Consider the following 15,317-nt stretch of genomic DNA (forward strand, 5'->3'; position numbering starts at 1 on the left):
ATGATTTCAATATCCCTTAACAGGTTGGTGAGACCACAAGGAAAATCAGGCACAATGTTACACACTCTGTTTTCTGTGGCACAAAATCACAGAGATGACACACACGCAGGACTGTCACTCAAGCACTAATGTCAATATTAATCTCCCACCTAATTTATTTATTTTTTTTTCTCAGGGAGACTTTAGAAACCAAATAATATTAAAAAAAAAAAAAAAAAAGGCTTTCTATGGCCCACAATTAGAGAGAGAGAGGTGGCACAACCAGGAGTCAAGACTGGCGCACAAGCTGAAAGGGCAATATTACTCTCCCACTGTTTTTTATGTTTTTTTTGTTTTTTTCAGGGAGACTTTAGAAACCAAATAATATTAAAAAAACCAAAAAAAAAAAAGGCTTTCTATGGCCCACTGAATGAGAGGGAGAGAGGTGGCACACCCAGGAGTCAAGACTGGCACACAAGCTGAAAGGGCAATATTACTCTCCCACTGTTTTTTTATGTATTTTTTGTTTTTTCAGGGAGACTTTAGAAACCCAATAATATTTAAAAAAAAAAATAAATAGGCTTTCTATGGCCCACTGAATGAGAGGGAGAGAGGTGGCACACCCAGGAGTCAAGACTGGCACACAAGCTGAAAGGGCAATATTACTCTCCCACTGTTTTTTTAGGTTTTTTTTTTTTTTTCAGGGAGAATTAGAAACCAAATAATATTAAAAAAAAAAAAAATAGGCTTTCTATGGCCCACTGAATGAAAGGGAGAGAGGTGGCACACCCAGGAGTCAAGACTGGCACACAAGCTGAAAGGGCAATATTACTCTCCCACTGTTTTTTTATGTATTTTTTGTTTTTTCAGGGAGACTTTAGAAACCCAATAATATTTAAAAAAAAAAATAAATAGGCTTTCTATGGCCCACTGAATGAGAGGGAGAGAGGTGACACACCCAGGAGTCAAGACTGGCACACAAGCTGAAAGGGCAATATTACTCTCCCACTGTTTTTTTAGGTTTTTTTTTTTTTTTCAGGGAGAATTAGAAACCAAATAATATTAAAAAAAAAAAAAAAATAGGCTTTCTATGGCCCACTGAATGAAAGGGAGAGAGGTGGCACACCCAGGAGTCAAGACTGGCACACAAGCTGAAAGGGCAATATTACTCTCCCACTGTTTTTTTATGTATTTTTTGTTTTTTCAGGGAGACTTTAGAAACCCAATAATATTTAAAAAAAAAAATAAATAGGCTTTCTATGGCCCACTGAATGAGAGGGAGAGAGGTGGCACACCCAGGAGTCAAGACTGGCACACAAGCTGAAAGGGCAATATTACTCTCCCACTGTTTTTTTAGGTTTTTTTTTTTTTTTCAGGGAGAATTAGAAACCAAATAATATTAAAAAAAAAAAAAATAGGCTTTCTATGGCCCACTGAATGAAAGGGAGAGAGGTGGCACACCCAGGAGTCAAGACTGGCACACAAGCTGAAAGGGCAATATTACTCTCCCACTGTTTTTTTATGTATTTTTTGTTTTTTCAGGGAGACTTTAGAAACCCAATAATATTTAAAAAAAAAAATAAATAGGCTTTCTATGGCCCACTGAATGAGAGGGAGAGAGGTGGCACACCCAGGAGTCAAGACTGGCACACAAGCTGAAAGGGCAATATTACTCTCCCACTGTTTTTTTAGGTTTTTTTTTTTTTTCAGGGAGACTTTAGAAACCAAATAATATTAAAAAAAAAAAAAAAAAAAAAAAAATAGGCTTGCTATAGCCCACTGAATGAGAGATAGCACACACAGCAGTGGCACACAAGCCCTTACTGAGGCCAATATTTTTCTCCCACTGATTGATGTAGTGTTTTTGTGTTGAGGTAGAATTTAGAACACAAATCACGGAAAAAATAAATAGGCTTTCTATGGCCCACTGAATGAAAGGGAGAGAGGTGGCACACCCAGGAGTCAAGACTGGCACACAAGCTGAAAGGGCAATATTACTCTCCCACTGTTTTTTTATGTATTTTTTGTTTTTTCAGGGAGACTTTAGAAACCCAATAATATTTAAAAAAAAAAATAAATAGGCTTTCTATGGCCCACTGAATGAGAGGGAGAGAGGTGGCACACCCAGGAGTCAAGACTGGCACACAAGCTGAAAGGGCAATATTACTCTCCCACTGTTTTTTTAGGTTTTTTTTTTTTTTTCAGGGAGAATTAGAAACCAAATAATATTAAAAAAAAAAAAAATAGGCTTTCTATGGCCCACTGAATGAAAGGGAGAGAGGTGGCACACCCAGGAGTCAAGACTGGCACACAAGCTGAAAGGGCAATATTACTCTCCCACTGTTTTTTAATGTATTTTTTGTTTTTTCAGGGAGACTTTAGAAACCCAATAATATTTAAAAAAATAAATAAATAGGCTTTCTATGGCCCACTGAATGAGAGGGAGAGAGGTGGCACACCCAGGAGTCAAGACTGGCACACAAGCTGAAAGGGCAATATTACTCTCCCACTGTTTTTTTAGGTTTTTTTTTTTTTTCAGGGAGACTTTAGAAACCAAATAATATTAAAAAAAAAAAAAAAAAAAAAAAAATAGGCTTGCTATAGCCCACTGAATGAGAGATAGCACACACAGCAGTGGCACACAAGCCCTTACTGAGGCCAATATTTTTCTCCCACTGATTGATGTAGTGTTTTTGTGTTGAGGTAGAATTTAGAACACAAATCACGGAAAAAATAAATAGGCTTTCTATGGCCCACTGAATGAAAGGGAGAGAGGTGGCACACCCAGGAGTCAAGACTGGCACACAAGCTGAAAGGGCAATATTACTCTCCCACTGTTTTTTTATGTATTTTTTGTTTTTTCAGGGAGACTTTAGAAACCCAATAATATTTAAAAAAAAAAATAAATAGGCTTTCTATGGCCCACTGAATGAGAGGGAGAGAGGTGGCACACCCAGGAGTCAAGACTGGCACACAAGCTGAAAGGGCAATATTACTCTCCCACTGTTTTTTTAGGTTTTTTTTTTTTTTTCAGGGAGAATTAGAAACCAAATAATATTAAAAAAAAAAAAATAGGCTTTCTATGGCCCACTGAATGAAAGGGAGAGAGGTGGCACACCCAGGAGTCAAGACTGGCACACAAGCTGAAAGGGCAATATTACTCTCCCACTGTTTTTTTATGTATTTTTTGTTTTTTTCAGGGAGACTTTAGAAACCCAATAATATTTTAAAAAAAAAATAAATAGGCTTTCTATGGCCCACTGAATGAGAGGGAGAGAGGTGGCACACCCAGGAGTCAAGACTGGCACACAAGCTGAAAGGGCAATATTACTCTCCCACTGTTTTTTTAGGTTTTTTTTTTTTTTCAGGGAGACTTTTGAAACCAAATAATATTAAAAAAAAAAAAAAAAAAAAAATATAGGCTTGCTATAGCCCACTGAATGAGAGATAGCGCACACACAGCAGTGGCACACAAGCCCTGACTGAGGCCAATATTTTTCTCCCACTGATTGATGTAGTGTTTCTGTGTTGAGGTAGATTTTAGAACACAAATCACGGAAAAAATAAATAGGCTTTCTATGGCCCACTCAGTGAGAGATGGCACACACAGGGATGGCACTGTAGCAGAAATGCCAATCTTAATCTCCCACAAAAAAAAAACAAAAAAAAAAAAAAAACTGTCCTACAATTACTATCTCCCTGCAGTAATGTAAGCCAGGTATGGCAGGCAGCAATAGGAGTGGACTGATGCACAAATTAAATAAAAAGTGTGGACAAACAAAAAAGATAGCTGTGCAGAAAGGAAGGAACAAGAGGATATGTGCTTTGAAAAAAGCAGTTGGTTTCCACAGTGGCGTACACACAGCAATACAGCTATCACGGAGCCTTCTAGGGCAGCCCAATGAGCTACAGCGCTGAGGGGAAAAAAAAAAAAAAATAGCTTCCACTGTTCCTGCACACCGAAGGTGGTGTTGGACAGTGGAAATCGCTGCAGCACAAGCGGTTTGGTGGTTAGTGGACCCTGCCTAACGCTCTCCCTGCTTCTGATGAAGCGGCAGCAACCTGTCCCTAAGCTCAGATCAGCAGCAGTAAGATGGCGGTCGGCGGGAACGCCCCTTTATAGCCCCTGTGACGCCGCAGACAGCAAGCCAATCACTGCAATGCCCTTCTCTAAGATGGTGGGGACCAGGATCTATGTCATCACGCTGCCCACACTCTGCGTTCACCTTCATTGGCTGAGAAATGGCGCTTTTCGCGTCATTGAAACGCGACTTTGGCGCGAAAGTCGCGTACCGCATGGCCGACAAGCACAGGGGTCGGATCGGGTTTCATGAGACGCCGACTTAGCCAAAAGTCGGCGACTTTTGAAAATGATCGACCCGTTTCGCTCAACCCTAGCTGTTACTGCTTCATACAGTAATAAACACTCCATGTCGGGACTAACCCAGATCCTGATGAGGGGAAGATGAAAAGTGGCAGCGCGGAGCAGATTCCATGGGGACACCGGGGACAAAGTGTGAACTCCGCCCATAGAAGAACTTCCTGATGCTGGTACTGGCCAGCGTCAAACATGGTAAAGTCCCTGTGTGTATCGCGGTGGCATCATGAGCGGGCACGTGCATACTGCCTGCACTATAAGGTCCATTGGCTGATAACCGGAGATTGTGGTCCACTTTGCAACTCAGTGCTGCAGCCCAACAGGCATTTGCCTGCTTGGGCCGATGTTCTGTCTGGGCCTGCAGCTATCTTAAATATTACATAAAGCAAAAATGTAATAATAAAGTAAAAGAACATTAAGAAAAATATGTATAAATACTATAACACCAAGAGCACATATAGCTACATTGATATACACAGTATATACTGTAGATAGATACTAGTTCCGGAATAATGAAAAGAAATGTAAAAATGTACGGGGTAAAGGAACACTAAACCTACAAGCAGATGGAAAAGTAAACACAAAATACAATACAATTGCTGAATTTTCTGCAGTTCTGTACAGGAGCACAGGGTCGCCAATAATACATACATTTCCAGAGTCTATAAAAATATGGACGTTTTTCTCTAGTTTCCATGGCAAGCAATGATTTGCCTAGAGTTTTTTGAGGCTATTGGGACTTAAGCAAATCATCCTATTTGCAGTTATCATTATTTTATATCTGAAAGTAACTGCTGGTAATTACTTCAATATATTGTACTATAGATTTATAGATGTGTACACTCCTCCTCAACACTAAACTTGCTACACCAAGAAGGAAAGCTAGTGGAATTCTGGAAATCACAGGATGAATAGACATATTAATGATCTGCAAATGATGAAAAACTGGACACAAAAGGCCCCGATTCATAATTGCCTTTGCGCCTGTTTTTTGTCTAGTTTTTCGTGTATTTCACCTTATTTTGCACCCAATTCATTATTCTATTTTTGACTTTTTAACATGTGTTCTTCTGTATTTTTTTGTTTTCCACTTTGTGGGCAGAGTGTAGTAATTCCATATATTTTCAGCTGATTTATCAATTATAACCTGTGATGTGAGAAAGTTCTCCTGCTCGTTGTGCCGTCTAACAGGTGCAGTGAGTTCACGGCCAATAAACTCACTTCGCTTATGTGACGTCGGCGTGAGCACCCTGGTAAATCTTCCCACGGCACTCGCAGTGATGTCAGATAGTTCGTTGGCTGTGAACTCCCTGGACCTGTCAGACAGCATCTCGAGCAGGAGAACTTTTTCACGCTCGCAGTGCCCTCAGACAGGGAATAGCAGTTCACAGGCAGACACTGAGCACACAGTGCTCAGTGTGTCTGCTGTTGACAGGCTGCATGGTCGCATCATGCATCCATGCAGCCTGCCATCTAGATGTAACAGAGCTGGACCCATCGTGGGACAGATGGATTAAAAGCATCTCTGCAGAATGGTGAGGAATATTGCTTGTTTTTTACCTCTTTTGCAAATGACGAGGGCAGCGGGGGAATAGGCGAGGTCATAAGTATCTGGCACTCACCGGTCTTCACTAGATTAAGTCCTTTATTGGTAAAATGTAACACACGAATTCATGGCCGGAATCGATGGAGCCGAAGCTCGTGTGAGCAGGGGAGATTGCAGACGACGGCCGTTTCGCGCTGTGCCTGCGCTTCTACGGGTCAACATGCAAGGGTAGAGTGGCGGAAATATAGTGCCGACCATGACACCTCCCCTTCCACCAACACCCTCCCACCATCATAAAATACACTCAAAATTAAAAAGCACATATAAAATACAGTAACTGTTATGCATACACATATATATAACAAATCTCGCTGTTTAAATCTAAATCAATCAAATTTCTACTCTGCTTATAGAGAATCATTTAATCCCGTGTCTCTCATATTGTTATCCGCAAATCAATCCTATTATCCTATGATTTGCGGATAACAATATGAGAGACACGGGATTAAATGATTCTCTATAAGCGGAGTAGAAATTTGATTGATTTAGATTTAAACAGCGAGATTTGTTATATATATATGTGTATGCATAACAGTTACTGTATTTTATATGTGCTTTTTAATTTTGAGTGTATTTTATGATGGTGGGAGGGTGTTGGTGGAAGGGGAGGTGTCATGGTCGGCACTATATTTCTGCCACTCTACCCTTGCATGTTGACCCGTAGAAGCGCAGGCACAGCACGAAACGGCCGTCGTCTGCAATCTCCCCTGCTCACACGAGCTTCGGCTCCATTGATTCCGGCCATGAATTCGTGTGTTACATTTTACCAATAAAGGACTTAATCTAGTGAAGACTGGTGAGTGCCTTCTATTTTTCTTTGATACAGACATTGCATGGAGACGTCTTTTTTCAGAGGAGCACCCAAAGTCTAGATTTCTGGGATACGTCAGAGGCACCAATATTACAGTCTGCACAATACCTCACATAGTCAGTGCCGCCCCATTTCTATTTCTTTGTTGGAGGTCATAAGTATGGTTTAATTAAGAATATTGAAGAAATCTGTGTCATTCTTTCAATTAAAGGACATTTTTCTGGGTGTCTATGTTTTCTTACAATGTGACTATGGGGTTAGTAATGGCTGCGTCTTATTGACGCCTCTCCATTACTAACCTCTGGGCTTGATGTCACCTGACAATACAAAGGTGACATCAACCCCACAAATATTACCCCACTTCCCACCACTACAGGGCAATTGGGAAGAGAGAAACTAAGTGCCAGAATTGGCATATCTTAGAGATGCGCCTTTTCTGGGACAGCTGAGAGCTGATGTTTTTAGCCTGGGGGGCCAGTATCCATGGTCCTTTCCTAGGCTAGAAATATCAGCCTGCAGCTATCTGCATAGCCTTTGCTGGTTATTAATTATAGGGGGATCCTACATAATTTTTTTGGGGCCATCTATTTTAATAGCCAGTAAATGCTAAGTATGCAGCTGTGAGCTGATATTAACAGCCTGGAATGCTCCATGGATATCACACCCTTCCCAGGCTATAAACATCTGCCCCCAGCCATTGGCTTTCCCTCTGCTGGTTATGAAAATTGCACAAGAGCCCACGCCATTTTTTCCAAAAAATAATCCATTAATAAATACATGTACAGTAATTTGCACACACACTGTACTAATTTTATTTGTCACTGACTTCTATATATCTACCTAGTCTATTTGTATTTAGTGTTTGTAATCATCTCTTCTATCCTGTCAGCTCCTGCAGTGATTTTACAGAACACAACAGATGAATTGCCAGCTTTTCTTCTATGTAATATATATATATATACATATATATATATACACGTGTGTGCAACTGACATCTAATATATATATATATATATATATATATATATATATATATATATATATATATATATATATATATATACACACACACACACACACACACACACTACTCAAACAATAAAGGGAACACTAAAATCCCACATCCTAGATATCGCTGAATTAAATATTCCAGTTGTAAATCTTTATTCATTACATAGTGGAATGTGCTGAGAACAATAAAACCTAAAAATGATCAAAGTAAGGCTAGATTCACACTAGCATTTACCTGATCTGCGGCAGGCTGCAGACTTCCTCCGTGAAGCCCCGCCCTCGGCCGCACCTCCGCCGCTAGCTCCGCCTACTTCTGCATGCGGCCCGCATGCGACCTGCATACCTATCTTTAACATTAGGTACGCAGGTTGTGCGGCTGTATGCGGATGCTGCCGCAAGCGTCGTTTTGACGATGCGGAAAAAAAAAATGCTACAGGCTGCGTCCTATGCTGGTCGCCGCATCGTCAAAACGAGGCATGCGGCAGCATCTGCATACAGCCGCACGACCTGTGTACCTAATGTTAAAGATAGGTACGGAGGTCGCATGCGGGCCGCATGCAGAAGTAGGCAGAGCTAGCGGTGGAGGTGCGGCCGAGGGCGGGGCTTCACGGAGGAAGTCCTCAGCCTGCCGCAGATCAGGTAAACGCTAGTGTGAAACTAGCCTAAATCACAACTAATATCCCACGGAGGTCTGGAGTTGGAATGATGCTCAAAATCAAAGTGGAAAATTAAATTAAGTTACAGGCTGATCCAACGTCAGTGGAAATGCCTCAAGACAAGGAAATGATGCTCAGTATTGTGTGTGGCCTCCATATGCCTGTATGACCTCCCTACAATGCCTGGGCATGCTCCTGATGAGGCGGCGGATGGTCTCCTGAGGGATCTCCTCCCAGACCTGGACTAAAGCATCCACCAACTGCTGGACAGTCTGTGGTGCAACGTGACGTTGGTGAATGGTGTGAGACATGATGTCCCAGATGTTTTCAATCAGATTCAGGTCTGGGGATCGGGCGGGGCAGTCCATAGCTTCAATGCTTTCATCTTGCAGGAACTGCTGACACACTCCAGCCACATGAGGTCTGGCTTTGTCCTGCATTAGGAGGAACCCAGGGCCAACCGCACCAGAATATGGTCTCACAAGGGGTCTGAGGATCTCATCTCGGTACCTAATGGCAGTCACGCTACCTCTGGCGAGCACATGGAGGGCTGTGCGGCCCTCCAAAAAAATGCCACCCCACACCATTACTGACCCACGGCCAAACCGGTCATGCTGAAGAATGTTGCAGGCAGCAGATCACTCTCCACGGCATCTCCAGTCTCTGTCACATCTGTCACATGTGCTCAGTGTGAACCTGCATTCATCTGTGAAGAGCACAGGGCGCCAGTGGCGAATTTGCCAATCCTGGTGTTCTGTGGCAAATGCCAAGCATCCTGCACGGTGTTGGGCTGTGAGCACAACCCCCATCTGTGGACATCAGGCACTCAGACCATCCTCATGGAGTTGGTTTCTAACTGCGTGTGCAGACACATGCATATTTGTGGCCTGCTGGTCGTCATTTTGTAGGGCTCTGGCAGTGCTCCTCCTGTTCTTCATTGCACAAAGGCTGAGATAGTGGTCCTACTGCGGGGTTGTTGCCCCCCTACGGCCCCCTCCATGTCTCCTGGTGTACTGGCCTGTCTCCTGGTAGCATCTCCAGCCTCTGGACACTACGCTGACAGACACAGCAACCCTTCTTGCCACAGCTTGCATTGATGTGCCATCCTGGATGAGCTGCACTACCTGACCCACTTGTGTGGGTTGTAGAGTCCATCTCATGGTACGACGAGTGTGAAAGCACAACCAACATTCAAAAGTGACCAAAACATCAGCCAGAAAGCATTGGTACTGAGATGTGGTCTGTGGTCCCCACCTGCAGAACCACTCCTTTATTGAGGGTGTCTTGAAAATTGCCAATAATTTCTATCTATTGTCTATTCCATTTGCACAACAGCATGTGAAATTGATTGTCAATCAGTGTTGCTTCCTAAGTGGACAGTTTGATTTCACAGAAGTTCGATTCACTTGGAGTTACATTCTGTTGTTTAAGTGTTCCCTTTATTTGTTTGAGCAGTGTGTATATATATATGTGTGCCACTGACATCTATTTATATATGTATTCCATGTGTATATATGTATTCTATCTATTCTATTCTAGCCTGGCGCTCTGTGATTTTACTGTATGCGACACATGAATTACCGGCTTTTCAAAGGACACCAATGCGTAAAAATCGGACAGCACTCGCATGGTCTGAGTGCTGTGCGATATTTTTCTCGCACCCATAGGCTTGCATTGGTGAGTCTCAGCCGAGTCTCGGTGCTGTGATTTTACACGCAAGCTGAATTCGCCCGAGAAAATAAACGGTGATGTGAGCTGCCCCATAGATTAACAATGGTCTGAGTGCTATGCGATGTTCTCTCACATAGCACTCGCCCGCATTCTATGGTAGTATGATGCCGGACTTATGGAGAGGGTGGTCATAATTCTTTTAGTCTTCATTCCAGGTACATTAACATCTCAATGTTACACTGATTTGGTTGTGATATCATTGGTACAACCATTTTTCCTGTACTCCAGGATTTTTTTTTTTAAACATGACAATGCCTGTCCATATGTTGCTTGTGCTGCTCTGAACAGCCTTCCAATTTGTCTGTAAAATATGGTGGCTGTTTGGCGGTCTATAAATTTCAGATAAATTGTCCAGAAAACATAAATTCAGGAACCGATTGATCAAGACTGGCGCAGTGCCCAATCACGCAATGCCAGTTTTGGTACAATAGAAAGGGCCAAATTCACTAAGATGTGTATGCCACTTAGGAGAAAAGCTTCCCCAGTCAGGGATGGCATGGACGCACCCCTGTCCTGCCCTGGCTCTGTAGAAAGTCTACAAACTTTTGCTCCAATTCCAGTTGCACAAAAATTTTGAAACTTTTCAAAGCTTTTTGCCCCAGTTTTCTGACATAAAAGCTTTGATGAATCTGGAGTGCCCCCACGCAAGGGCACTGGGGTTCTCGGTACCGGGTCCCTCTCGGTTCTGGGGATGTCACGGTGGCCTGACCCGGTCCATGGCCCTTTGAGGGGCTTCCAATTAAAGGTGTAGTTTGTCTGGTATTCGTGACGCCACCTGTGGTGTTCGGTCAGGGTGACCAAAGCTGCTTAGGGGTCCTCTGGGGTGATGGAATGGCAGCTAGATGGTATACCTTCCCACAGGTGAAGTATGTCCCCAGGGCTTCCCAGATGTGTAGGTGGTGATGGTGGACGATGTAAGGCGCAATGAATAATGAGGACACAAAGGTTGCAGTCTCTTTACCTTTTACTGAAGACTACAGCATCCACAGTCCAGAGTACAGTTCACAGGGCAGGCAGAGTCCGTCCTGTCCGAAGGCAAATCCAGAGTTCTCTTAACCAGGTGGAAATCAGTAGCCTTCCTACTAGCGCCTGTGTGTTGTAGTACTTCCCTGCTGAGCACCACGGGATAGTCCTCACAACTAGGGTTGAGCGAAACGGGTCGGCAATTTTCAGAAGTCGCCGACTTTTGGCAAAGTCGGGTTTCATGAAACCCGACCCGACCCCTGTGTGGGGTCGGCCATGAAGTCGGCGATCTTCTGAATCTGGAATCGGAATTCCGATACCGATTCCCGATATGTTTAAGATATCGGGAATTGATATCGGAATTCAGATTTAAGTGTAAAATAAAGAATTAAAATAAAAAATATCGCCATACTTACACTCTGACGGGCCCTGGTACTAAGCGGGAACCTTCCTTCCTTAGAATCAGCCTTCCATGACCTTGCGGTGACGTCACGGTGACGTCGCGGCTTGTGATTGGTCCGCGGCCACCCATGTGACCGCTCGCGCGACCAATCACAAGCCGCGACGTCACCGTGACGTCACCGAAGGTCCTAGAAGGGCTGAGTCTTAGGAAGGAAAGCTGCCGGAAAGAAGCAGGGCATGTCCGAGGGTGAGTATATACCTAATAGGAATATACTCACCCTCGGCTTCTTTCCGGCAGCCTTCCTTCCTAAGAATCAGCCCTTCCAGGACCTTCGGTGACGTCACGTGGAAGAATAACATTACTGCAGCAACCAGGATTCTGGGGTGCTGCAAATCGGCCTCTCAGTCTTGTAGTCATATGTCAAGAACAATTGTTAATTTCATTTCTTACTGCTTGTATCAGACAGATCAGTGGGAAAGGACTTTTGCAGCATATAGTATTCTTACTGCCACACACAAGTTTTGGAGAGTGGGGGAAGCACGGCATTTTGTCACGGCTCCACCCCAAGGTATCTGGGATGCAATTACTGACAGCTCGGCTGTCCAATCTGGTATAGGGATGCGCTGAACTGTCAGTACTGTGATTGACATCTTGACCATCCAGTCTGGTACAGGGGTGTGCTGAACTGTCAGTACATTGAATGACAGCTTGACTGTCCAATCTGAGACTGAGGCATCGGTTGTCTCATGTGTTCATTATTCCACTTAATGGCCATGCTTCTTAACTGAGCTGAGTTTCCCAGAACACTGCCAGACGTACATTCATCTTGGGAGGTTTGTGCTGTGCTCTCTATACCTTGAATTCTATATGTTTGATCTGTTGCCTGACTTTGGACTTTGTTCTGACTACCCGCCTGTTTAACCCCTTCTGCTCTGATCCATTACCCTCCCAGTACTCTGACCTCGGAATGGTACCTGACTACGCTTTTGTCTCTTCCATCTGTTTATGACGTACCCTCCTGGCTTCTGACCTTGGACTCCTTGACCACTCTGTCTCACGGCTTGGCCGTGAGAATTGACTAGCGTCACATTACGTCTGGCCATGTTCTGGGAAACTCAGCACTGTTAAGAAGCATGGCCATTAAGTGGAATGATGAACACATGAGACAGCCAATGCCTCACAGTCTCAGATTGGACAGTCGAGCTGTCAATCAACACAATGACAGCTCAGCATGCCCCTGAACCAGATTGGATGGTCAAGCTGTCAATCACAGTACTGACAGCTTCAGCACACCCCTATACCAGATTGGACAGCCGAGCTGTCAGTTTCTTCCTTCCGAGACACCCTGAGTGGCGGAACCATGACGCATATGTTGGGGAGCACAAGGAGAGCATATTAGTTAGGCAGAGAATTAATGTTTTTTTGTGGATTTTTATGAACATTCTATATTGTTGCCATAAAGTAATTATTAGTTTATCTGTTAAGGTACATGTCCAGAGTTGGAACCCCTCAATCCTGTACACTGTGCAGTGAGCATGATCAAGTTCTGCAGCTTAGCTCATTTCGAAGTGAATAAAACTGTTGTGAAATCACACATAACATGTGGCACCTCAACCAAAAATGAGATTTCTAAGACAAATTAGGTGCCAATAAAATTCAGAGAATGCAGAGCAGAAATTTTGTGTATAATCTATAAAACAGCTAAAATTCATTTTTATCAAGACAAGATGGACTGCCAGCTCACTGAGGTATCAGTTTACAGCAGGGCTGCACAATATATAGCCAACGGGCCCACCAAAGGCTTTGTTGGAGCCCGCAGGAACTGGGGTACATCAGTTCCCATTTTTCCCATATTCAAATGCGTCTTTCAGATGTGCTGCATTCATGTACTGATGGTGGTTCTAGTGCTGCACTCATGTGCTGACAGTAGTTTTGATCTTGTATGCATGTAGCAATTCATAATGTGCTTCCTGGCTATGTTAAAACTTTAACATTCTCAAAATTTAGAAATTTGACATTTTAAGGAGGATTTGGTGAGTTTTTGCTTCAAAGTCTCAGTATAACTTAGTCAGTGTGCACACTGATTATTTTAGAGCAGAATTGCTCCAAATCATTCTCAAATACTCAAAACTTGGTTCTAGTGTTGTATTAATGTACTGATTGTGGTTCTGGTCATGTATTCATCAAAGCATCCCTTACAGCATTACATTTTTTGTGACCCTCTTGAGATTGGTTCAGGATAGCAATGTGGATCTTGCGCCAAAATATGCTGGGCACTCCTGGTTTACAGGTAAGAGAAGCAGAGTAAAAGAAAAGGGTAAAGACACACAGGGACCTGTGCTAATATCTCACATTGGAGATTGATTCACAGCTGCACTGCTCAGTACTGATGTAATAACGTTCTCCATGCTTCTGCTTCTGGAAATGTGATACATAGAGATAGAGGAGCAGGAGTCTCTCATGTCTGTGTGGGCTGTGAATAGGAGATAAGATAACACCTAATCTCCACCCACTAGCTTAGAACTAACTGAAAATTACAGAGAAAACTGATAATAATGTATACAAGTCATATAACAAAATTAGTGGTACTTCTCACGTGCACACAAAACAGCTTATTCCGAGAAGTCATCTGAAACAGCAGGTTTGCTTTCAAGTTCTGTCATTACATCTAAAAGAAGGTGGTTGTCATGAAAAAAACAGTGCCCTGAGAAAACGTGCCTGGTTTAGAGGTCTTGGCGACCTTGAGTTTCTGTACTTGAATTGGAAAATGTTTCATTTAAAACAGTTCAGTCCTGTTCTTGCTTTGACTAATTTTCCGTCTAAATGTTTTCCTCTAGACCTGGTTCCATTATCTTCTAAATCAGCATTCTGCATGGCACCATCCCAAAATGCTTCAGAAAATTGAACTTAGTTTCATCTATTGCTCTGCTGCATCACTTGTGTATAAATGTACGCAAGGATTAAAGTGCAAAATCCGTAATTATCACTTACACAATGTATAGATTCATGCATATAAAATGTATCAATTAACATAAAATATCAAAACAAAGGGTATATAAGAAGGCATATGTTGTTCACTATATTCTTAATATAATTGTGATAAAATAATGATGGGTGAATGACATGGGGTCTCTCGGAGTTCACTAGAACAGGAGATGCAAAATTAAAAAAAATGTAGCAGTAGTGAGCATGTGTGAACACTCTCCATCTGCCTCCTATAGGCGTAGTGTTCACACATGCTCATTACTGCTTCATTCGGACAGAGGACTTCGGAACACCCTTGCTTTCAGAATCTGAGGTGATCTCAGCACTCAGACCCTCAGTGATCATTTATTTATCATCTATCCTATAGCGATGTGAAAAATATTGTATATGGGACATCCCTTTCAAATTTACTGCATATGTATTATTATTATTCCTCCTATTGTGCTAGCCTTATGTTTGTTCTTTAAGGAATGGTACTATCATATTTTGTAAAATGAACTATTTAAATAAGGTTTGTGTGTTAAAGATTTTTTAAAAATTTGCTTTCCATATTATATTCTGTGTTAAAAAAAGAGTAATTTTGCAGTTTTCACACTGCCCACTGGGGCTTTTTTAAACTCTAACTTCCTGTTGTTTCAGGAAATTCACACGTACATTAGCCACAATGGTTAGAATCCTCCGCTATCTTTTGTGTTGAAGCATCTAATGAGCATGTGTAAAGGTCATCATGAAAGGAGGAGTGCTTTGACATCACCTAATGTGAATGGTGGATCCTGTGTTACCCACTGTATATA

This window comes from Ranitomeya variabilis, chromosome 3 (assembly GCF_051348905.1).
Source record: "Ranitomeya variabilis isolate aRanVar5 chromosome 3, aRanVar5.hap1, whole genome shotgun sequence".
Lineage (NCBI taxonomy): Eukaryota > Metazoa > Chordata > Amphibia > Anura > Dendrobatidae > Ranitomeya > Ranitomeya variabilis.